The 22,806-nt window shown below is 44.0% G+C and overlaps 1 long non-coding RNA gene across 1 annotated transcript in view; it reads left to right on the top strand.

Moving 5' to 3' along the window:
• Positions 1–22,467, top strand: part of LOC142601425 (uncharacterized) — a 32,913-nt gene extending 10,446 nt beyond the window's left edge. Inside the window, exon 3 of the long non-coding RNA XR_012834981.1 lies at positions 22,318–22,467. This is a non-coding gene — a long non-coding RNA (uncharacterized LOC142601425). The remainder of the gene's footprint in view (positions 1–22,317) is intronic.
• The last annotated feature ends 339 nt before the right edge of the window (positions 22,468–22,806 follow it).

The raw sequence follows: 22,806 nt of genomic DNA, 5'->3' as shown, positions 1-22,806 counted from the left end.
ACATCCTAAAATTGATCTTATTTCTTCCTTCTGGTTTATTGTGATTTTTTTGTATTACTGTCAGCTGAGAGCTGCCTGCTGAAACAACAGCCCTACATTGCTAGATGTTGTGTGAACACTCAGAGTAAGGCAACCACCATTCTGAAAATCTTCTAATCCAAATCACCCAGGCAAACAAAGCATGGAAAAAAAAAAGAAATCTGATCCTTGTTTTATGGCTTAGGTACTGAGACGCACTGGAGAGTAATGGCAAAGTTGATATTGGAGTGGTAGGAAGATGAGTATCTCACTAGTTGTATATCTACACGTTTACAGTGGCCAACCAGTCCTAGTGCATTCAGGGAACCTCCTGCTGTGACTTTTTCTCATCCAGGGCACACAAAAGTAGATTTTGGGTGCAGAAAACACTGCAGTGAATTAGTGCAGAAGCACGCTTCCTGACACAGTTTATTGCATCAGAGGGCATTAATTGTTCATCCCTCGTCTGGCTGCAGTCATGGTTACTGACCTGGGATATTCAGCCTCCTTCAAGGCTTCACCAAATCAGCCTTTCTTTGCTTCCACATCATCGGCTCTCCTACCTCAGGGTCATAGCTCTGAGAACACATTATCTTTTAGTTCCAGTTTAAACAAGCTCTTCACCCTGAGCAGCCCAGGGGTACATCCAGACCTGCAGCAGGATTATTTGGCATTCAGGTGTTTAGGAATCGGATACTGTTATTCAAAGGAGACCACATAATTCACTGCAGCACTGCTGCCTCCCTGCTGTCACTGGACTTCACTCACTCTCTCCTGACCTCTTGCTCCAGGTTTCATCCCATTAAGATGAAACTCACTTCTCTGTGCAGGGGAAGGAGGTGGTAAGGAGAACATGAGTGTTCTTTCCTGGTGAGGTCCCAGAGGATCCTCTCCTGTGCTGGTGAGTGACCAGGACCATGGTGACCTTGCTCTTATGGCTGCAAGGTTCCCAGGGCTTGCTCTGAAGACCAGATTAGCCCTGGATAAGCAGGTATGAATTGTGGCCCTATAGGCTTTGTACCAAGATGATTTCTCTGCTTGCCTCTGCTATTATGATAGTCTGAAACATGGCAGTGAGGAAGAAACCAGAATTCTGTTGTATTTGCATCATCACAGATATTATGTATTTCACTTGCATTAGAGTATATTAAAACATATTTACTACTACTTTATTACATTCACATGATAAATGATATCTATGACACATTAGGGTTATATAATGATCTCTGAAATTCTCAGAAAGCATCATTAGTTTTCTGTCTCTTCTTCCCAGACCCTTTGACCGTTCCAAGAAAGGATGCTCATGGACTGACACTTCCCTCTGTCAAAATGTATATATATCCAAAGGAAAGCTGGGTGACCACTGCAAGCAAGTTGGTGGGAAGCTGAGAACAAGACTCGAGTTTTTCCTGGAGGGGGTTATTTTCTGAATATTGATGGGACATGGCTCTACCAAGTAGAAACCATTGCCCATCTCTGAGATGAGGCGAACACTACAACCATGCTGACTTCTTTCAATGTGAGGAAAGGGCACTACTGCTTGATCAGGCCAGATAAGATGCTGAGGAATAAAGCTCCTGTAGCGGAGAAAGCCATTAATCCTCTGGGAGCTGGGACAGGTGGCAGCAGCTATGATTTTACTTGTTGTACCTGAGATCAGGCAGTATATAGTTACATGTGCTCGCAGTGAAGAACTCCCTAGCACAGCTTTTGATGAACCATCTCAGGGAGGGGTAGCAACCCAGCCGTGGCATCCTGGAGCTCAGCGGGGCTAATTTACCCTCGTTCTCAGCAGGTTAAAATAAACACAGTCAAGCTCTGTATGGCTAAACGTCGTTTTGTGTTTTGAGGATTTCTAATTTATTTTGCAACCTTTACTATAGACATGGCTCAAGTTGCATAATTTAATTTGCTTGTGATATCCACCAGGCATGTGAAACCCACCTGTGCTTATCAAACCAGTGCATTTACTGCCTTCGCATGTGAGAGAGGGATCATACAAAGATGTCTTTGTTTTCCCTTAGGCGGAATGTCTGAATTACTCTTTTTCTTGCTTTCTTCATAATTATCCTGCTCTGAGAATGAATATTTCAGTAACGCCCACAACAATTCCTGTAAGTTACCTGACATTTCTTGAGGTTGAAAGTCTGAACTCATGCGGCATTTGTATGGGATAGCTGGATATTTCTTCATCGAGCTTACAGCTTTGATAGTATCTGGGTTTCCTGCTTTTTAATCCCTTTGGGTGCATGAGTGTAAGATTTGTTGAGCAGGAGGGAAAGGAGATAATCAATCCCTTCATATGCATGCTGCCTTTCCCCTTGTTATGAGTACTTACATAGTACTGCTGAGAGCAGAAGGGAGTTTGAAGCACGTGGCGTTTTTGGAAGTGAAGGGTTTTATTCCTCACCCGCGAATTAGCGATGGTTCTTCCGTTTCCTTGAGGTCTTAATATTCTCACGATCCTCCAAGAAGATAGTAACCTACTTAATGGGGTTAGGATTTAACTTGCAGGCCAGGCAGTTCTGCTGATTGCGTAGACAATAAATCTGCAATGATGGCCGGAGGCACTGCTGGAGTGTACCCTCCGGAGCTTCCAAGACTTGAAGAAAGCTTTCTCAGGCACGCTCAGACAGGCATGCTGGTCTGCAAGCTGGTTCTGAGATATCTATACATACTGAAAAGATGGAGTGAGACTGGATGTGATACCTCTTTTGCCTGTTCTTGCTGTGGAAACCTGGCCTTGGAGTAGGAGAGACACTTCTGTTGTTGCAGACTGTAATTGGGTGTCTACTAGGCAAATCATGCAAGTGAGTCCGATAATTACATCTAGAAGGGAGTATAATTTCATACTGCTGTTACTAAGTCTTACACTTCTATAATCTTAGCAATTAGGCCCTCTGGGATATTAGTCTTGGCAATAGTATTCTACCCTTTACTAATGTTGATGGACTTTTATTGTTTTGTCTGGGGATTCCGACTCTCCTTCCCGGCTTGTTTTGAACCTCTGGTTTCTGTGAAATGCATGTGGGGACTGGTGCTCTTGAGATTATTGCTCCAGGATAATTTGCTCCTGAAATTTGGAATGAAATAGCAAAGCAGCTGATTCAGCTCTTAAAAACAGCATAGAAGTTCACTTTCATAACAGGTATTGCTGATCCAGTGATATCATGGATGTATCATTGACTTCCAGAGGAGCAGAGCAGAAGGTTGCTCCATTAAATTAGGCATAAAAAATGCAAAGATAATTTTTTTCCCCTACCTGCTTCAGAGCTACAGAGCAGCTGGCTGCATATCTCCTTGTCAGCAAGCTCTGCAGAGCTTTGCCTGGGCTGAGAGTGTCACTCCCATGGAAACCTTCAGCCATTCAGCCCCTGGACAGTCTCCATGCAATATTTCTTGTACTTGCCTCCAAATGCATGGGAGAAATATGACCAAAGAAGTCAACATGATAAAGAAAGAGCCTTTCTGCAGCTTTTTTACTGATCGATGAACGTGGTCACACACAGGTTTGATGTGGCAGATCCTGCAGAGGAATGAGAGACGCTGCTGCTCTCCAGATCTGCTTTCAGCTCAGGCTCAGGGAGACTCTCTGTCTGGGGGCTCAGTGGCTTTACAGTCAGCTTAAAGGCAGGCAGCTTGCTGACCTGACCCAGAAGCCCTCTCCCACGACTGGCAGAAAAGCTGGAAAGGGAGCTGATTTTGTTATGATGTCTTGATCTCTGAAATGCATACAGAGGGGAGCCTTTGGGCGTCAAGATCTGGATTTTAAATGGTATTTTGGTACATTTAGATGTCAGCTGGAGGTCTTGAAAGCCTTGGGGCAGATTCTTTTCAAGTTTTGCAGGTGGGATTTTTTTGCATAATTAAAGATATCTCTGACTGACCAAATGCCTGGACCCTGTTAATGATGACAGGAGAGAAATTGGTGCTTTTAGAGAAAGACTTGTCTGATTGCAAAATAGGTGAGGTGAGAAACAGATCATATGAACCATCCAGTAATGATGCTCACTTGTCTCTACCAACTATGAAGAGAGCTTTCATGACGAGGTGAGGTTTAGAGACTTCTAATGTAGATTTCTAAAGTTAAGGATCCCACGATAAGTAGTGAAATAACTTCAGAAATCAGGCCCTCGGTGAGCTGAGACTACCCTTGGAATTTCTCTAAAGCAAGTGGGAAGTTACCAAGAAAGAGAATGAGGAAATAGGCCAGGCTGGATGAATACAGACATGTGATTACAGAGGGTTGGTATCTCTGCTTCTGCAGCTGCTATCCATATATGATCTCTGTATACTTTCTGGACCCTTGTGAGTCTGGACAAGTCCCATCTGCAGCCTGTGTTTATGAGGGCTCCCATCTCAGCTGGAGCACTGAGGGGTGCAGCAACTGCATTTCCATAACATCCAGGACAGGGGATTATCCCCCAATCCTCCTAAAAGCACACTGGATGACTTCTGATGAGGTCACATAGAACTGGATGCTTTTAAAGATATGGATGAATTTCAGAGAGAGGGGATTAAAATCAGACCCCCTCAGCTCTGTCTGCCATATCTTTCTATATGAAAAATGGGAATAGTTTCACTGTTGATAGCCTTTAACATTTTGCTCATGCACATCGTAAATTCTTAAGAATGGGTATTATCTCTTGCTACTTGTCTGTACAATAAGGGCTTAATCTCATCAGGACCATGTGGGTTTTTGAGTAATTCAAATAATGTAGTATGTGATTTACTTATAAGGAAGTAGCTCATCTGATTCTGCTCTAGAATTTAAAAAGAACATGTACTCTGTACTCTGCCCACCACAATAATGACAATAAAAATTCCCAAATGTACCACATAAAATCGTTAGATTTATGAGAGTGTCTGGTTCTTTTTGGACTCAGTTCTCACAGATGTTCTGACAATAACTCAACTCCACTCTTCCCCCACCCCTGCCAAACCTTAACAAACCTCACTGTGTTGGAGCTGCAAACAATTTCTTTGATATATAGCCCTAAAATAACTATTCCAGGCAGTTTGCTTTTTATTAACTTTTTTAAAAAAAAGAAGAAAAAAGGCATAAAGTCAGACTTTCAATATTGCTAGCTTGTAGCCAAAAAGCATGTATCTTTTAAAATGGTAGAAAAAGCACGCTTAATTTCAAAGACATGGTGCTCTGCGTACGGAGTTCAGGATATGCAAAAGGTTCAAAAGAAGTTAATAAAAAGCAAATGTTAAAAAAAAGTTAATAAATTTAAAGGGAGAGGTATACAAATGCAGATTGAATAGATGATTTTAGAATGAAGCATTAAATCCTTAAAACAGGGCCAACATTCTGTGCCTTAATAAAGTACCAGAAAGAGCACTTCACAAGCAACAGGCAGCCTTGGGCACCAAGTGACGTTAGGAGAGGCTCAGTGTCATGGGTGATGCTACGCTCAGTTACCAGGATCAGAAGCTGGCTGTAGCTCTCCCTCGCTCCTCCCGCCCTCCCAGGTTTGATCTGCAGAATGACAGTGGCACCTTGTCCCCTGGGAGCTGCTGGTCACCTCTTCTGCCTGGGAGGGTGGGAGCTGCTGCCAGTGGGGACACGATGGGGAGCAGCCCTGGTCTGGCACCAAGGTTGGCTTCAAGCCTTGCCTGGACTGTCAGCATGTGCGAAGCCTCACAGGATTTACTGTCAGAGCTGTGCTGTTTGCTGGATGGTGTCTGGCTTGGTGGGCATCTGGGAGACTTCACAAGCTGGGATTTACACCTCTGTGAAGGTACAAGTGGGCCATAAACTGATTGCAAATGAATATTGGAAGTCTTCCCTAGCCCTGACTACATGTTCTGCTTTCACTGCTCCCCTCCTTGAGCAAAGGGCTGGATTGGGGAAGAAATACTGCAGATGTACCTGCAGTAGAGCAAAGCATGGCTCCATCACTCAGACAAGGGGCTGTAGCATGGGTGAGAAGTGCTCAGTCCTGAGGGGATGGATGCAATTCTGCATACAATTTCAGTGACATGACTCTAAATGCATGCAGAAATATTAATTTGATTTAGATGCAGACAGTAAGGCAGGGCTCAGGGGTTTTTTCAAGGTTGCAGGTTTGTGCCATTGGCGCCGCTTTCAGTCCCACTTCTATCACAGCCTTTGCAGACCTGCTTTTTTGTTAATGACACCATCATACATCTTCTCCTTTTCAAGGAGTTTGCCACTGGACTGCTTCAGCTAACAGCTTCTCAGTTGAGGCCCTGCAAAATTTAGCTTGGATTTAAGCGAAGTATACCACAGCTTAGTGCAGCAACAATGAAGGCTGGATCTTACAGAGCTGGGAGGCACACTTAGGAGGTAGTTGGACTCATGAGGAATTTCGGGGCTGAAGTATGCTTGCAAAATGTGTTGAGAATTGAGCGGATCAGCAGGAGATGTTTTGTTCTTGTGTAAACAGCTACCACAGTATCTGAAGTATAAACCTTGCCCTCTCAACTTCATCAACACATAGTGTGCAGCACGGCTCATTTCATTTTCTGATTTGATTACATATCAAAGGTATTCTTTAATAGGAACTGTAGAATTCCACAAACTAATGGAAACACATTAAAAAACTTATTAACCAGAACTACTATGCTTGAAATAAAATGTAGGTTGCCATATGCACATGGCATCAAATATCCACTTTGGTTTCTATTATGGTGATGGCTTTGTATTAGCAGTAGTCGCAGATTGGCAGATAAATAAGAAAGGATTGCAAATGCAGCTTTAATTGATGAAATAGTTAATCTGGAAATTAGGATTCTATCTCTGCAATTTTCAGCCACATATGGTAAGTTTCCAGCTCTTGAAGTACATTTTGCAGATTTTCTGCTGTGCATAATTTAATACGGTTCTCTAAGCACCTGCCTCACAGCCTTGTCCTCTCCACAATAACTGACAAATTCTGAATCAAAGTGGGGACAAAAAACCCCCTCTGCTTCTAAAATGGGCTGAATTACCATCTGGACCAGAAAGGGTTGCTCCTCAGTAGCCCCACAGGATGCAAATGGGCTGGCTCACTCTCTGCTTATACCAGTTTTATCATCCTGGTTTGAACTGTTGAAGAAATTAAAAATGGGACATATCTTCAGCTGGTTTAAATCAATGTAATTCCAGTGACTTTAGTAAAACCATGCAGACTTAGACTAACTGCCCCACTGTGTTGGTTTTGCGTGGCAAGGTTTTGGTAGCGGGGGGGGCTACAGGGGTGGCTTCTGTGAGAAGCTGCTAGAAGCTTCCCCTGTGTCTGACAGAGCCAATGCCAGCCGGCTCCAAGACGGACCCGCTGCTGGCCAAGGCCAAGCCAATCAGCGCCTCTGTGATAACATATTAAAGAAGCAAAAAAAACCAGTTAGGGAGCACTTTTGCAGCCAGAGAGAGAAGTGAGAAGATGTAAGAACATCTGCAGACACCAAGGTCAGTGCAGAAGGAGGGGGAGGAGGTGCTCCAGGCACCGGAGCAGAGATCCCCCTGCAGCCCATGGAGAAGACCATGGTGAAGCAGGCTGTCCCCCTGCAGCCCATGGAGGGAGGATGAGGGGGTGTAGAGATTCCACTTGCAGCCCGTGGAGGACCCCACACCGGAGCAGGTGGAGGCACCTGAAGGAGGCTGTGACCCTGTGGGAAGCCCGCGCTGGAGCAAGCTCCTGGCAGGACCTGTGGCCCCGTGGAGAGAGGAGCCCACGCCAGAGCAGGTTTGCTGACAGGACTTGTGACCCCGTGGGGGACCCACGCTGGAGCAGTTTGCTCCTGAAGGTCTGCACCCCGTGGAGGAGACTCACGCTGGAGCAGTTCGTGAAGGACTGTCTCCCGTGAGAGGGACCCCAGGCTGGAGCAGGGGAACGATGAGAGGAGTCCTCCCACTGAGGATGAAGAAGCAGCAGAAACACCGTGTGAGGAACTGACCATAACCCCCACTCCCCGTCCCCCTGTGCCGCTGAGGGGGGCGGAGGTTGAAGCTGGGAGTGAAGTTGAGCCCGGGAAGATGGGAGAGGTGGGGGGAGGTGTTTTTAAGATTTGGTTTTATTTCTCATTCCTCTACTCTGTTTTGCTTAGTAATAAATAAGATGAATTCCCTCTCTAAGTTCGGTCTGTTTTGCTCGTGATGATAATTAGAGAATGATCTCTCCCTGTCCTTATCCCATAAGTTTTTTTCATTGTACCTTTTCTCCCCTGTCTAGAGAAGGAGGGCAGTGATAGAGCGGCTCTGGTGGGCACCTGGCCCCCAGCCAGGGTCAACCCACCACACCCACATATATTTTAAGGCTAGAAAAGTTTATTATGTTCACCCAGTCTGACAACACAAGCCATAGACATTCATTCAGGAATTCCTGTGCCGAATCCAATAGGTTATGGATGAAATAGAGCATAGCTTTCAGTAGGACGTCTAAGGTTGGAAGATTAACCAGTATAAATGACTATAAATCCAAGATCTGCTGGGGTTTCTGTGAGCTGAGATTCCAGAACTGAACCCAACTTCAGGAGTGTAACTAGGAGAGAGCTCATCACAATTCCCTGTTAACTAATTGCCTCAGTTATGAAAAATATTCTTGTGTTTGCAGTTTGAAATTCCCCAGGGTTGAGATTCATCTATTGGATTTGATTAACCTTTCATCAGTGATACTACAGAGCTCTCCTGTATCAGATATCTTCTCCTTGTACAGGGTATTTTTGTTCGTGATACAGCAAGCTCCTGAAGTCATAAAGAACCACTCCCTGCTTGAACCATCAAGAACCAGCCCATTTTCAGGTGGAGAAGATGAACTTGAGGGGTTGTTTTGAAACTCTGGAGTTGGCTGGGGGCAGCCCCCCACTCCCTGGTGCTGGCACTGCTGTGTTTGAAACCCTCTGGGGTAACCACTGGTGGTGGAGCAGGAGCTATGAAGCAAAGTCTGTCTTTTCTCTTGGGTTTCATGAAGTATTTACCAACACAGAAGGGTCCTGGCCTGGCAGCTGAGCATGTAGGTAACACAACTGCATGACAGCCCAGATGCCAGACTATTATGCTGGGATGTGACCAATGTTATTTCTGCCTGCATCCCTTTGCAGCATGCCTCTCGCTAGTGCCCTGGCCAGCCGTGCCTACTGTGGTCTGTAGCTCCAAGTTACAAACACGTAGAAAGAGTGCTACAGCAGCAAAATGTTTTTTAGGACAGACCAGTTAACTGCTGGGGAATTTACCTTTTGGTGTATGCTGTTAGGAGATTTTCAGTAGTTTTTCAGCTATTGCTCTTTTATTGTCTCAATGACTCCTTAAATTCCAAGCTTTGGAGGGCCAGGATGTTCAGAGGGGACTCGAGGCTCACACCAAATCTCTGTGGACACTCTGCTGTTACAGGCTCTGGTGAGAGCTAAAACTTCCTCTATGTGCTAAAACTACCACCATCAGCTCTAGAGGATAAACCCAACCGTATCACTTTGTAGTGGCTAATGCTTGGGTAGATTCAGTGTGATGTACTCCTTTGTGGACTTTATGCAATGGGATGTGCCTGTCACTGAGGACCCTTTGCTGCTGCAAAGCAGCTCCAGCCTGGTAGCCGGACCGTCTATGCATGCTGGGAAGTGATCGATGGGGTCTCTGCCCTTGAAGCTGTTAGCAGTCAGCAGAAGTGAGCAGAAGTGTGTTCATTATTCACAGTGGCCTGAGTGGGGTCAGCTGTCACCTGAGATTTAATGTTACCTGAGATGGTTGTGCAATACCACATTCAGAGAGAAACATCTCCAGAGTGTAAGGAGCAATAAAGATGACCAGAACTGCCAAAGAAGGAGATCAGAAAGCAGCTGTCAGGTACCTCCTTCCATCTGCTGAGAGCAAATCTACCTTGCTTCTCTCTGCTGAGTCACCAGAAGCTACATCTTTGTGAGAAGATGATGCCGTGCAAGTCTGTCCCTTGCTTCTAGGCACTGAGAGTGACGAGTGCTCTAGAGATGGACATGCTCAGGTGAGAAATGTACAGAGCAGTTTGGTTATTAGAGCTGCAAGCAGACCCTCAACTTAGAGAAGCTGGCATGGTCTCCATCATTGGAGCTGCACATTGATTTCAGTGGAAATGTGCCGGCCTCCATTGCTCAGGATCTGGCTATGATCCTCCCCATCCTCTGCCTCCCAAGTGGTGCCACTTCACATCTGCTTTGTGCAGTTGTCAAAGACAGTCTGAGGGTGCAGGGAAGTGGAAAGCCTGTGCCAAGCTATTTATTTGTTTATTTAAATGTTTTTTTTTTTTTTTTTAATGGTCAAATTATAAAAAACCCTGTGATCTCATGAAACAAATACAGCTAATACCTATGCCAACAGACGGGTGGAATCATAGATCAGCTACTAGTGTTACCAACATATAATGAAAGCAAGCCTGACTGGAGAGAGATTGATTTAATTGGCTGCTTTGCTCCAGCTTGGCCCCGAGCTGCCCATGCTTCCATCTGCTCTATGTGCATCGTCGTCAGGAGCAGCTGATGCAGAACAGACCGGACACATTCACAAGTCCTAATTCCTATCCATGAAGTGTCTGCTGTTCCGGACTGCTCTCTGGGCTCTCCAGGGTGCAGATGGGGCAGCTGGGGATGGAGCCCACTCACATGGCATTGCATGTTGAGGTCCAGGGAGACCCTCTGGTTTGGGAGATGAGAGCAGCAATGCTGCAGCAGATGAGGAAACAGCTCTCTGGTTAGGAAGTGATGAAGGTACGAATTGGACCTGATTTGCAGCAGAGACTTGAACCAGGGTACACATTTGCTTATGGAGGAAATTCCTCTGGTTGGAGCTGCTCCACTTTGAGCTGGAGAAATATTTATTTGCTTAGTGATTGATAACTGTACTTTTCCAGTGGCTGAGCACTGGTCACTTACAGGCCAGTTCAAATCCATCCTCTAAAATCTCCCAGGTAGGGACTGTATCTGGATCTCCTACTTCCCAGGTGAATATCCTGGTCTCCAGCAGGACTCTGGCTTTCTGCATTTTTATTTTTTTTTTTTTTTGCTTTTTTGGTTTTTTTGAGGGTTTTTTTGTTTGGGGTTTTTTTTGGTTTTTTTTTTTTTTTGAGGGAGAGGGCCTAGATGAAGAACAATAAATAGGATTTTATTTTTTGTGAATGAAATTGATTCCTCATATTTCTGGTCAGTCTTTTATCACAACGAAGTCAAAGATTCTTGTACACACAAAAAAGGCAAAGAATATAAAATTTGGGAACAAAGGTTATTTGAACAAATATCCCATTGCTTAGCTGCAGCCTTGTGGTTAATGTGGTTGCTTAGGTACTGAAATATATGGGTACCAGTCATACCCCCACCCTTTATTTCCAGTCCCTGCCTATAAAATGTTTGTCTGTTTATTGGAGCTGTTGAAAGGTACCATACATGAGAGATTATAGGTTGCTATACTCTTGTGTAGGTGACAGCTGAATGGTGAGTACTTAGTCACTTTTGCACATCAATAGCCAAGTACATTTTCACGACTCTCACAGTCTGCCCTGAAGTGTCAGCTGTATTTATGGTTTCATGAATGAAACGTAACTTTTTATTTCAGTTCCATCTATCCAACCGCCCAGTTTCTGCTGGATTTGAGGGGTTCCAGCAGAAATACACTTTTCTGCTATGTAGAGCCTTCCAAAATGCTGTGTTTATAACAAACACAGGATGTACTGAAAGTCCTGTAGAGAACAGTGTGACAATTCCTTCATTCCTATGTTAGACCTTAGACCAGACCTTCAGTTTAGCGAAAACTATTTATTTGCAGATCCATACCTTCTCAAGCATCAGAAGACAATGGCTTTCTCTGGACCTGTTCTGTGAAAAACCTTCTACTAGTGCCAATAGCACGTGTACTCCAATGGCTTTCACGTATTATTCAGTTTCTTCACTGTAGGTTAGGAGCAAGGGATCCATGCTTGTGATCTGTCTCGTGGTATGGGAGCTTTTGGCTGAAGAGTTATCAGCAGAGCAAATGGGAAGGTTCCTGCAAATGAAGGTAAGGTCCAAACCTCACCTGTGAAGATCTCCTGTAATGACTCCACTTCTACTTACTCACAATAAGTGTCTTAATCTCTGTGCAAATCAAACTCTGTCACTCCCTTCAAAATTTTTAACCCAAAAGAATTCTATTTTTCACCAAATCAGATCTCTTTGGTCTGTCTCATTACTGTATACCTTTCTCCTGCTACCATTAGCCTCATTGCTATCTTTTGAAGGCAGGTACATGAGTGTCAGTATTTCACCACGATAGATATGCTAAATTTTGCTGTTTCTTTTTTTGGGTTACATTTCTAAAAATGGTTTCACATCCTGCAGTACCCTAACTGGTTTGATGATGCTGCTCTGCCTAAGATGGGACACAACTTCAAGGTTTCTACTGTCTTGGCTCTGACATGGTCCTGACTAAATTTTAGGGCAGAGATAAGAGCAGTGATGCTGGATGGCTGGAGTCAACATTAAAAGCAAACCCCATTGTTCTAGATAGATTTACAGATCCTGTTACTGGGGACCCTCTTTTCGGTCTAGAGTGCTTTGAGAGTAACAAGTGAGTCTGATGTTTTCACTTGCACCACCTTATCCTTTGGCCCATTGCCCTAGTCTCTGAAACTCCAGTTAATAAAATCATAGAATCATAGAACGGTTTGGGTTGGAAGGGACCTCAAAGATCATCTAGTTCCAACCCCCTTGCTGTGGGCAGGGACACCCTCCAATAGACCACGTTGCCCAAAGCCTCATCCAACCTGACCTTGAACACTTCCAGGGATGGGGCCTCCAAAACCTCTCCAGACAACCTGTTCCAGTGCCTCACCACTCTAACAGTAAAGAATTTCTTTCTAACATTTAATCTAAATAGACCCTCCTCCAGCTTAAACCCATTCCCCCTTGTCCTGTCACTACACTCCCTGATAAACAGTCCCTCACCATCTTCCCTGTAGGCCCCTTCAGGTACTGGAAGGCTGCTCTAAGGTCTCCCCAGAGCCTTCTGTTCTCCAGGCTGAACAATCCCAACTCTCTCAGCCTGTCCTCATAGCAGAGGTGCTCCAGCCCTCCAATCAGCTTCATGGCCCTCCTCTGGACTTGCTCCAACAGCTCCATGTCTCTCCTGTACTGGGGACCCCAGAGCTGGACGCAGTACTGCAGGTGGGGTCTGATGAGAGTGGAGTAGAGGGGCAGGATCACCTCCCTTGACCTGCTGGTCACACCTCTTTTGATGCAGCCCAGGACACGGTTGGCTTTCTGGGCTGCAAGCACACACTGCCGGCTCATGTTGAGCTTCTCATCAACCAACACCCCCAAGTCCTTCTCCTCAGGGCTGCTCTCAATCCATTCCTCGCCCAGCCTATAGTTGTGCTTGGGATTGCGCCAACCCACGTGCAGGACCTTGCACTTGGCCTTGTTGAACTTCATGAGATTCACAGGGGCCCACCTCTCCAGCCTGTCAAGGTCCCTCTGGACGGCATCCCTTCCCTCCAGTGTGTCGACCACACCACAGTTATGTTGGTTGAAGAGATTTCTGCTTTGGGACACCAGGTCCTCATCTCTGCTAGATGTTGCCATGGTCTGACCACTGTGTGCAATTGCTTCCTGTCCTATCAATGTCCAGATGAGCCAGGTTCACAGAGGTGCCTCTGTTTAAATCATTTACACTAGCTATGACAGATTTGGATGCTCTCACATGGTAAGTTTAGCCTGGGGGCAGTAAACTTCAACTCTGGGTGCTGAAAAGTGGCTGAGGTAAGACTTCTTTAGCTATAAAACTAGGGCTGGAAGCAAGTGTTCACCATGATCTTGCTTTTCCACACCCTCAGGTTAGAGTTAGGCTTTGGACAGGGATGATGTGACCACTCGCAGTCACAAAACCCTTGTCCAAACCCTTTGTGACTTCAGTTGTTCCATGACTACCTTTTTCTAATAGAATAAATAGACTTTACTCCTGCTAATGCAATATTTAGGATCTTTTTCAGCTCTAGCACACATCTAATGTGGGGGAAGGAAATTATTGTTTAGATTTGTTTACTCTTGCACCCTCTGGGTTTGACAGTCTGCCAGGAAGCAGGTGCATCATTTGACAAATGCCTTACTGTGGTGTCCACCTCCTCTGTATCTCCTTAGCTTGTAGTTTTTAATGGATTCATGTATGGTATCTAAAATGGAGGAAATGCAGCTTCTTGACAATTGAATTTTCTCAGTTACTAGCAAAAAAAAAAAAAAAAAAAAAGAAAGAAAAAAAAAAGAAAGAAAAAAAAAAAGAAAAAGGTACTGAACAACATTTCTGGACCAGATGGAGAATTTACCAGATGCATCTCTAACTATGGAACATTCCTCATGTGTAGTTTATTTACCCTTTAATAACTGCATCATGCATTAACTAAATCTTTGAACACAGGATCTGTAGAGAAAACATATTGCTGAATGAGAGGTGCTGTACATTCTTCTACTCATGACAGAAAAACAGAGGTCTGCACATCAATGTTTTTTTCAATTTCCTAGTCAAAGGGTGGAAGGGAAGATAGTGTGACTGATGGCATTGGTGGGCAGGGTGGAGGGAAGAGAAGAGTAAACACAGTGGTATTTTAAAGCAAAATTGGGAAAATGGGTTATTTGGGATAGAAATTCTGATTTCTGTTCTTAGTCTCTCTCTCTTTTTTTTATATTTATTTTTATTTACTCACTTCTTTGGCCAAAACCTTTTGTTTTTCTTGGCTTTCATTAACCCATTGTCTCAATCTCACCCAATACTTCTCTCTGGTGTTTCACACGTGTCTTCTCCTCCTTGTTTTGTTTGTACCTTTTCTTCAGGAGATTAGCAGAACCACATGTTGATCTTCCCACCCAGATGGAGTTCACTGCTTCAGCTGCATCTTGCTCCATCCCTTGACTAAATTGTTTTCCTGTGTGTAGTGGGTTCTTTACACAGTGACTCTTCTTCTACTTTAGATCTTTTTGCTGCTTCTCTGTGGATGCAACCACACTTATACCACTGATTTTGCATTATATATAACTGTTAGCATATGCCTTGGCACAGTTTTATCCCATGTCAAGCTCCCACTGACCAGACAAAGCCTAGGCATGGCTGGGGGGATAACACACATCAGGGAAAAAATCCTAAATGGGGACTATATGGTCAAGATCAAATTGGGTTTGGTTCCTGCCTTTCTACACTGTCTTCCAAAGCTATCCCCGGATGCTTTGTCTCCTTGGCTGTCCCATACATGGCCTGAAACCAGAGCCACAACTTGCAACAACTGTCCTGAGTTTCATGATACCAAAACAATAACCTCATGGGATGCAACAGCCCTCACATAGTTTGAGCTGGAATATACATAGAAAATAATAATAAATGTATCTTCAGGCCACCTCAGGGGCACAGATCTATGAAGTTTACTTGTGGTCGAGGTCAGCCATTTTGCCTCCTGGTTTATTTATTTACCAGCAGAAGCATAGTCCACATCTGTAAGGTTTGTTCTGCAGGTGACAACGACCATTGCTGGTTTTGTGATTGTAGAGACTCTACATTACCTCACTTTCTTCTTCTATTTGTTTTTTTGGTTTGTTTTTTTTTCTCTCTCCTTTTTCTCCCTCTGACTTGAATGGGAGTATTTAGTCCGGTTTTGTGGTTCCTTAACTCCCGCTGGTGTCAGCTGGGCCCTAGTGCTTCAGTGCCTTAGAGTATTTGTGCCTCGGTGATTTCTGCTCTAAGCAGCGTTCAGGCGAAAGGAAAGCTTGATGTTTCTACCAGCTCCTTAAAGTCATCAAACAATGCTGTTTTCCTAGTCAAGGGTGTGATTAAGTAATTATTCTCATATGTAGCTGTTTCACTCAGTAAAGAGCTCCTTTTTGGCAAGGCGTAGGAAATGACAAGAGAGGTAAGCCAGTGAAACTGTCCATCGTGGTTCCAGACCCACAGCTGGTGTCCATTGGTAACTCAAGGCCAAGTGTGGTATGGTCCTTGCTAAACGGTGCAAATCAAGGTGAACAAGCAATGCTATTCCTTCCCCGTTGTGCAGTGCCCTCTCCCGTGTCACACCAGTGCCCTTGCCTGACCGTCTGCTTCAGCTCCACGCACATTGTGGGTGGAAGAGGCTTTGGGCCAGGTGGCCACACCATGTGTGGAGCTAAGGCATTTACAGTGGTCTGAAATCAGTGTCACAGCACGGGCAGGCGGTGGGAATGGTCTTCCCACACTGATTCATCTTTAATCCGGTGAGTTATCCTGTGCTATTACCAAAACCATTTGTGAGAGGATTTAAATTACAGGCTGAATGGGGAGCACAATCTGATTGAGAGTAGAGGTTTAGAGACGATTCCTTTGCCCGTTACAAGCTACCTCTGTGCTGTTTCATCAGGAAAAAAAAAAAAAAAAAGAAAAGAAAAAAAGAGTTAAAGCAGCCTGAAGGCCTTGTTCCTGGCTACAAGAAGAGCCTCAGAGCGAGTTGGTGGTGCTGGGAGGAAGCAGTTGGTGTCTGGTGTGCTCCTTGTTAACTGTGAGTGTGGAAAGATAGGAGAAATAGCATGGAGATGCCTGATATGGGGAAAAAAAAAAAAAGCAGTTCTTGGAAATGGAACAACATTTTTCTGCTATTAATAAATGAGGACCTGCTCTCTGGCCTGGAGGCCAATGGGCATAGTCTGGCAATAGACCGTGTAGCTCCCTGACGTCAAGGAAAGCAAATTTAATGTGGAGCTAAACTCATGCTTCTCCTTTGCTGATAAATTCAGTTTGTTTCCTGCTGTTCAGCTGGAACAAATGCTTCCATTTGCCCTGCTCAGATATCAAACACAGGAAATAGTTGAAACCCTGGAAGGGCATTTTTTATTTGCAATGCATAAAGAAATGTGTGTGTATTTGTCAGTTAACCAGTTTTAAGACTGTCTCTGTTTTTCTGGCAAATATCTTTTCACCTGCTAATTTCTCATAGTCTCACAAGTTGTTTTTTTAAAAATGCAGCTATGTATTATGAGTTTTCGCAGACTCTTAGACTTGGTTTTACTGACATCAACAACAACAGTAATGGAGAAGCAATTATGTAAGGTTTTTATTTTAGCTGCTGACACCTGGATTAATCAATTAATAATTACAGTGGTCAACTAGCTCCCATGGGAATTGATTGTGCTAGACTTACAGTTTGAAAACACAGCTGCAGTCATTTTTTTTGTTTGCCTCCAACAGCAAAGACTTTTTTTTCTTGTAACAGAGAAAATAGGAAATAATAAGAAAAGGAGGCTAAGCAGAAAACTAAGTATTGTCCTATCTATATACTGTGGTGAAAATGTATAGAACTCTGAACAAGGATGGGTTAATCAGCTCAGGTAACATAGCTGACAGAGGCAGCAATACGAACACTGAACACCTGCCAGGCTGGAGACTGTGCAAAAAGAAACTGAGCTAAAGGCTGGGTCTTCACTTGTATGTTCCTATTCTGAGATCAAGGCTATATGAGGCTTTTAAATCAGGAAATAACTTACTATTTCCATTTAAAGTTTCTGGAGAAAGAACAGTTATTAAAAGGTGCTCTATTAAAACAGAAAAAATAAAAAAAATTAGTTAAACTTATCAGTTGGTCAGTTTTTCCATTGTGAAACAAACTGATATTCAGAACTGTGGAGTTCATACACTGGAAGCAAACCTAATGTCTTGGTCTCAAATCTTCTCACAAAAAAGAAACTCCCAGGAGACCTTAAATTTCTTTATAAGGGCAATCCGCTCTCAGTAAAATAAACAGTGCATTTTTACAAATGAGCAAGCACCTTGCAATGAACACAACAGGTTTAGATGTCTGCTGCAGAGAGAATCCAGAAAATCTCAATGGAGTAATTTTACAAAGAATAATTTTGGACTAAGCTGTCGAGTCCCCTCTGCTGAGGTCTAATGGGAACTGAGAAACTAAGGCCAGGCTCAATCTTGTGAATCACTGCTGATTTCCAGCTATATTAAATGAAATTTATGACACAGATGAAAAAAATTTATTCTCTATGTATGACATCTGTTTCTGTACTAATTTCTGCCATTGTTAATCAGGTGTGACTGCATTAAGGTCATTGGAATTATATTGCAGAAGCTAAGTTTGAGAAAAGATTTAGAGTCTAGATTATGTTTGACACTACCTCTGTAATAGCTGCAGACACTCGTTTTGGAAAGCCGTGTGATGGAGCTCGTTTGTGCTGCATTGCTCGCTCAATCCTGCAGCAGGCTTCCAAAGATGGGTTGGAAATGGTGAATCAGGACATCAGTCACACTCAAATAAAATTCATAGATGAGGAGAAATCTGCCTTCAGTAAGCCTAAGAATCTCATTTCTATAGTATTAGGTAAGCTGGAAAGATGTTATTCCAAGATATTGCGGCACAGTGTGGTGATTATTAGCTCAATTCAGCGACACAATTACTACAGGCCATTTAACACAAGCGTATTCCCTGTCACTATCCTTTATACTAGTAGCTTTAATACTGTCAGTGCGTACAGCTGAGAGCACTGCACGTCATGAAAGAAATATGATTATATGTTACTAGCACAGTTCAGCCATACATTTATAATGTGAAACCTGTGACAACACCTTACCACTTGAATATTTAGGAAAAGGCTACCTTGCACACTAGCTGCAGGCTATTAAAATCAGACATTGGGCCATAATGCAATTTTTTTTTTTTCATCATCATTGTCAGCTGTTAGACAATCATCCCGTCCTCTCTGATTGGGTTCATCGCACCAGTCTTATTCATCTAAAAATTCGTTGTTGAAGTCTGAGCTAATCACCTTGGACTCTCTGTAGAGTCAGCACAGAGAAATATGTATCTCCAGAGGGTGATTTTTCTCATCCTAAAATAGATGCTGGGATGGCACAGAGGAACTACACCTCTGCTTACAAGTGACTAGGTGAATCTGCTCATTTATCCCTAAATATAATAATCATTTTATTAGTCTTTACTCTGGTCAAATAAGTTTGTTCTTTTCTCTTAAAGCCTGCCTAGCATCCGGAGTGACCTCGGGGTGGCTGGGAAGCCATGGAAATTTACTTCCCACAGGAAGAGCAACCAGAAGCAGAGGCACTGGTCCATCGTGGCATCACACAGCACCCTCACTCAAATATCTGGGATTCACAAGAGCTTAGTGGGCTCCACTAAGCTTCAGATGGATTTGGGTACCTACTGCTAGTTTTGGACAGATGTCTCTCAGTGTCAGCTGTCAACCAGAGTCTTTTTGGCAGTAAACTAAGGAGAAACACACCAAAACCTCCAACCTTTCTTTGGGATTGTAACAACAGTAGCTGTATTTGTTTTACAGAAGTAATTTAAATATTTAAATGAAATACATTAATTGACACCTGAGAATAATCTTTACTGAGCATTTTAAACTGTCTAACTTGAAAAAGTGTATGAACTAACTGTGCAGAATGGTTTGCAGAGACGGGTACCAAATTTCTCCTCCAACAAAGGGCAGCAGGCATGATTGTTCTTTTTAAATGCAAAAGGGAGGTAGGGTTACAAACCTACAAGATGCTTAAATCTCTCTAAAAAGGCTTTTAGAGATGAGGTCCTGTGTAATGGTAGCGTAATGACACTTGACACTAGAAACAAGAAGGTCACTGAAGAGTCCATCTCAACCCTGCAATCCGCACGCCGTCACCCTGGGTGCCTGCCCACCGCTTCAGAGAGCAAGAGGCGCAGAGGCTAATGCACGAGCCTCTGATCTTGTTCTTGTCAGCACTGTGGTGCTCTAGAGATGCTCTCACGTCTCCTGTGCAATCCCCTCGATGTCGGAGGGGAGAATGGAAAAGAGACTAATGCCCCCGCAATGCCAGCTGGCCCAGCGGCCAACGGAGCAAGGAAGTGCCTTAAATTATATTGCATGACAGAAAATGAAATGGGGATTTGCTGAGTTTATGATAGACTTTGCAAGTCCCAGTTTTAATGAAATTGACCAGGAACCCCAAGTAACTGCTAAGAAAACGCTGAGGAAGCTCTTAAGAAATCCCATTTCAATTTGCTTAGTTAAGTTACTAGAAAAAAGACCTCCTTGTTATCTAATTTGTTGAGAAGTTCAGACACTTTCTGGAATGATTTCTTGCATAATTTACCTTATTGATACATTATTTATAAGTCCTCATTCAGTTTCAGGCTTGGGGTTTGAATGTAAGTCTTACATAATGAGTAGCTAGTGTCACTTCACGTCAGAGGAATCAAAAGTGGTTTTGACAACCCAGGGATTGTCACTAAAGCAGCAATATAATCAGAGTTAATCTTTCATTGCTGAATCATTACAAAATGCTCCCTTGCCATTACCTCATAGGAATCTAATAAATTATAATGTCCTTTATTGGTTGGAGAAAACAATTTCCTGAGGAGCATCAGTTCCTGGCTAAGCTGCTCCCTAAACTGAAATCCAACATCTATGACTGGAAGCTGTGCTTTCATGACTTTTTAAGAGGATACGTAAAGGAGCCATTAAAGTTCAATCTGGATACGCAGATATGGGAATACTCACAGTATTTACACTGTGAGCTCCAAAATATGGGTGCTTTGCAGACTGCTCAGTGATACACATTGAATTTAAAAAAATTGCTGACGTTTTGGCTCAAAATTTCCTTTCACTACCTGACATTGTAGTTTAAAATATACATATATATATAAAAAAGAATATATATATAGATAAAGTCCCCAGTCACTGTGGATGGGAGAAACCCTTTAGTGATAGGCAGATAATACATTTTGACAGAGAAAGGGGATCAGTTGGTTTCTTGAGATAAAAAATCACTTCCTCTTGCTTAAAAGTCCGGTGCTAACTAGCAAAAAAGACTGCTCAGCATGTCCTGCTGTGAGCTGAAATATTGTTTCTGCCTTGTTGTTTTGTATAGTAGAGCAGGAAAAAAAATATTTGAGCATTATTCCATGAGAGTTTATTACTTAATATGTCAAGCTTTGAATCAGACTGGCCTTATTAATGTAAGAATCATCTAATCAGTGTTCCCTGTGAAGTATGCTGGGCATTTTAGATGGTATCAAATCCCTGTCTGTCATGACCAGATCCACTGCAGAGGCATTTGTTACTAACTTCAGGCAAACAGAATTTTGCTCCTAGCTGTATTTTAATGCCTCTTTAAAAATAAAGATGTTGGTTTGAAATGGCTGTTCTACTATTTCCTTTCAGTTCCCTCCAAAAAGAAATTACTGCTTCTTATTAAAAAAATCACTAAATTTTAAACTCTAGTTGCCAGTACTCATGGTGTGGTTTTCCTCATGGACTGTATGTGAAGAATTATATGTTAAAGCTCCCATTGATGCTAATGTCCCCAGTATCCAAAAGGTTTATTATTTGTGGAGACAAATGCTTCATTCTTTTTGCCTGATGGCTTTTGAGGAGTTAGTGGGCACAAGGATGACATTTTCAAATCAGTTCTCCATGCCCTTCAGGACCTGTCACACTTTTCTGAAGAAAAGGGAAACGGCAGATTCCTTCAAATTCTCAGGCCTTTGCTTTGAAAGTAGTATCTTCCCTCCTTGTCCCCCCCCCCCCCCCCCGCCTTTTTTTGTGTGTGGTAGATATTAATTTTTGGAAGCTGGGATTGGATTGGATGAGCATTCATACTGAAGATCAGTAAAAACCCCGTAAACTCTACATAACCAGACATCATTACTCAGGTTCAAGCAAGCTGGCAGCAAGTAAGCTACTGTGTTGGTTTTGCATGGCAAGGTTTTGGTAGCGGGGGGGCTACAGGGGTGGCTTCTGTGAGAAGCTGCTAGAAGCTTCCCCTGTGTCTGACAGAGCCAATGCCAGCCGGCTCCAAGATGGACCCGCCGCTGGCCAAGGCCAAGGCAATCAGCGCCTCTGTGATAACATATTTAAGAAAGAGAAAAAAACAGTCAGGGAGAGCTTTTGCAGCCAGAGAGAGAAGTGAGAAGATGTAAGAACATCTGCAGACACCAAGGTCAGTGCAGAAGGAGGGCCAGGAGGTGCTCCAGGCACCGGAGCAGAGATCCCCCTGCAGCCCGTGGTGAAGACCATGGTGAAGCAGGCTGTCCCCCGGCAGCCCATGGAGGAAGGATGAGGGGGTGTAGAGATTCCACCTGCAGCCCATGGAGGACCCCACGCCGGAGCAGGTGGAGACACCTGAAGGAGGCTGTGGCCCCGTGGGAAGCCCGCGCTGGAGCAAGCTCCTGGCAGGACCTGTGGCCCCGTGGAGAGAGGAGCCCATGCCAGAGCAGGTTTGCTGGCAGGACTTGTGACCCCGTGGGGGACCCACGCTGGAGCAGTTTGCTCCTGAAGGTCTGCACCCCGTGGAGGAGACTCACGTTGGAGCAGTTCATGAAGGACTGTCTCCCGTGAGAGGGACCCCAGGCTGGAGCAGGGGAACGATGAGAGGAGTCCTCCCCCTGAGGATGAAGAAGCGGCAGAAACACCGTGTGATGAACTGACCGTAACCCCCACTCCCCGTCCCCCTGTGCCGCTGAGGGGGGGCGGAGGTTGAAGCCGGGAGTGAAGTTGAGCCCGGGAAGATGGGAGAGGTGGGGGGAGGTGTTTTTAAGATTTGGTTTTATTTCTCATTCCTCTACTCTGTTTTACTTAGTAATAAATAAGATGAATTCCCTCTCTAAGTTCGGTCTGTTTTGCTCGTGATGATAATTAGAGAATGATCTCTCCCTGTCCTTATCTCGACCCGTAAGTTTTCTTTCATTGTACCTTTTCTCCCCTGTCTAATGAAAGAGGGCAGTGATAGAGCGGCTCTGGTGGGCACCTGGCCCTCAGCCAGGGCCAACCCACCACAGCTACCAAACTTATTGCCAGCCCTTTGCTGAGTCCCACTGGAGTCTGAAGCACATCATTCCC

This window comes from Balearica regulorum, chromosome 3 (assembly GCF_011004875.1).
Source record: "Balearica regulorum gibbericeps isolate bBalReg1 chromosome 3, bBalReg1.pri, whole genome shotgun sequence".
NCBI classification, from domain to species: domain Eukaryota; kingdom Metazoa; phylum Chordata; class Aves; order Gruiformes; family Gruidae; genus Balearica; species Balearica regulorum.
The sequence above is the reverse complement of the archived record's forward strand: the minus strand, read 5'-3'. Positions and strand labels throughout refer to the sequence as shown.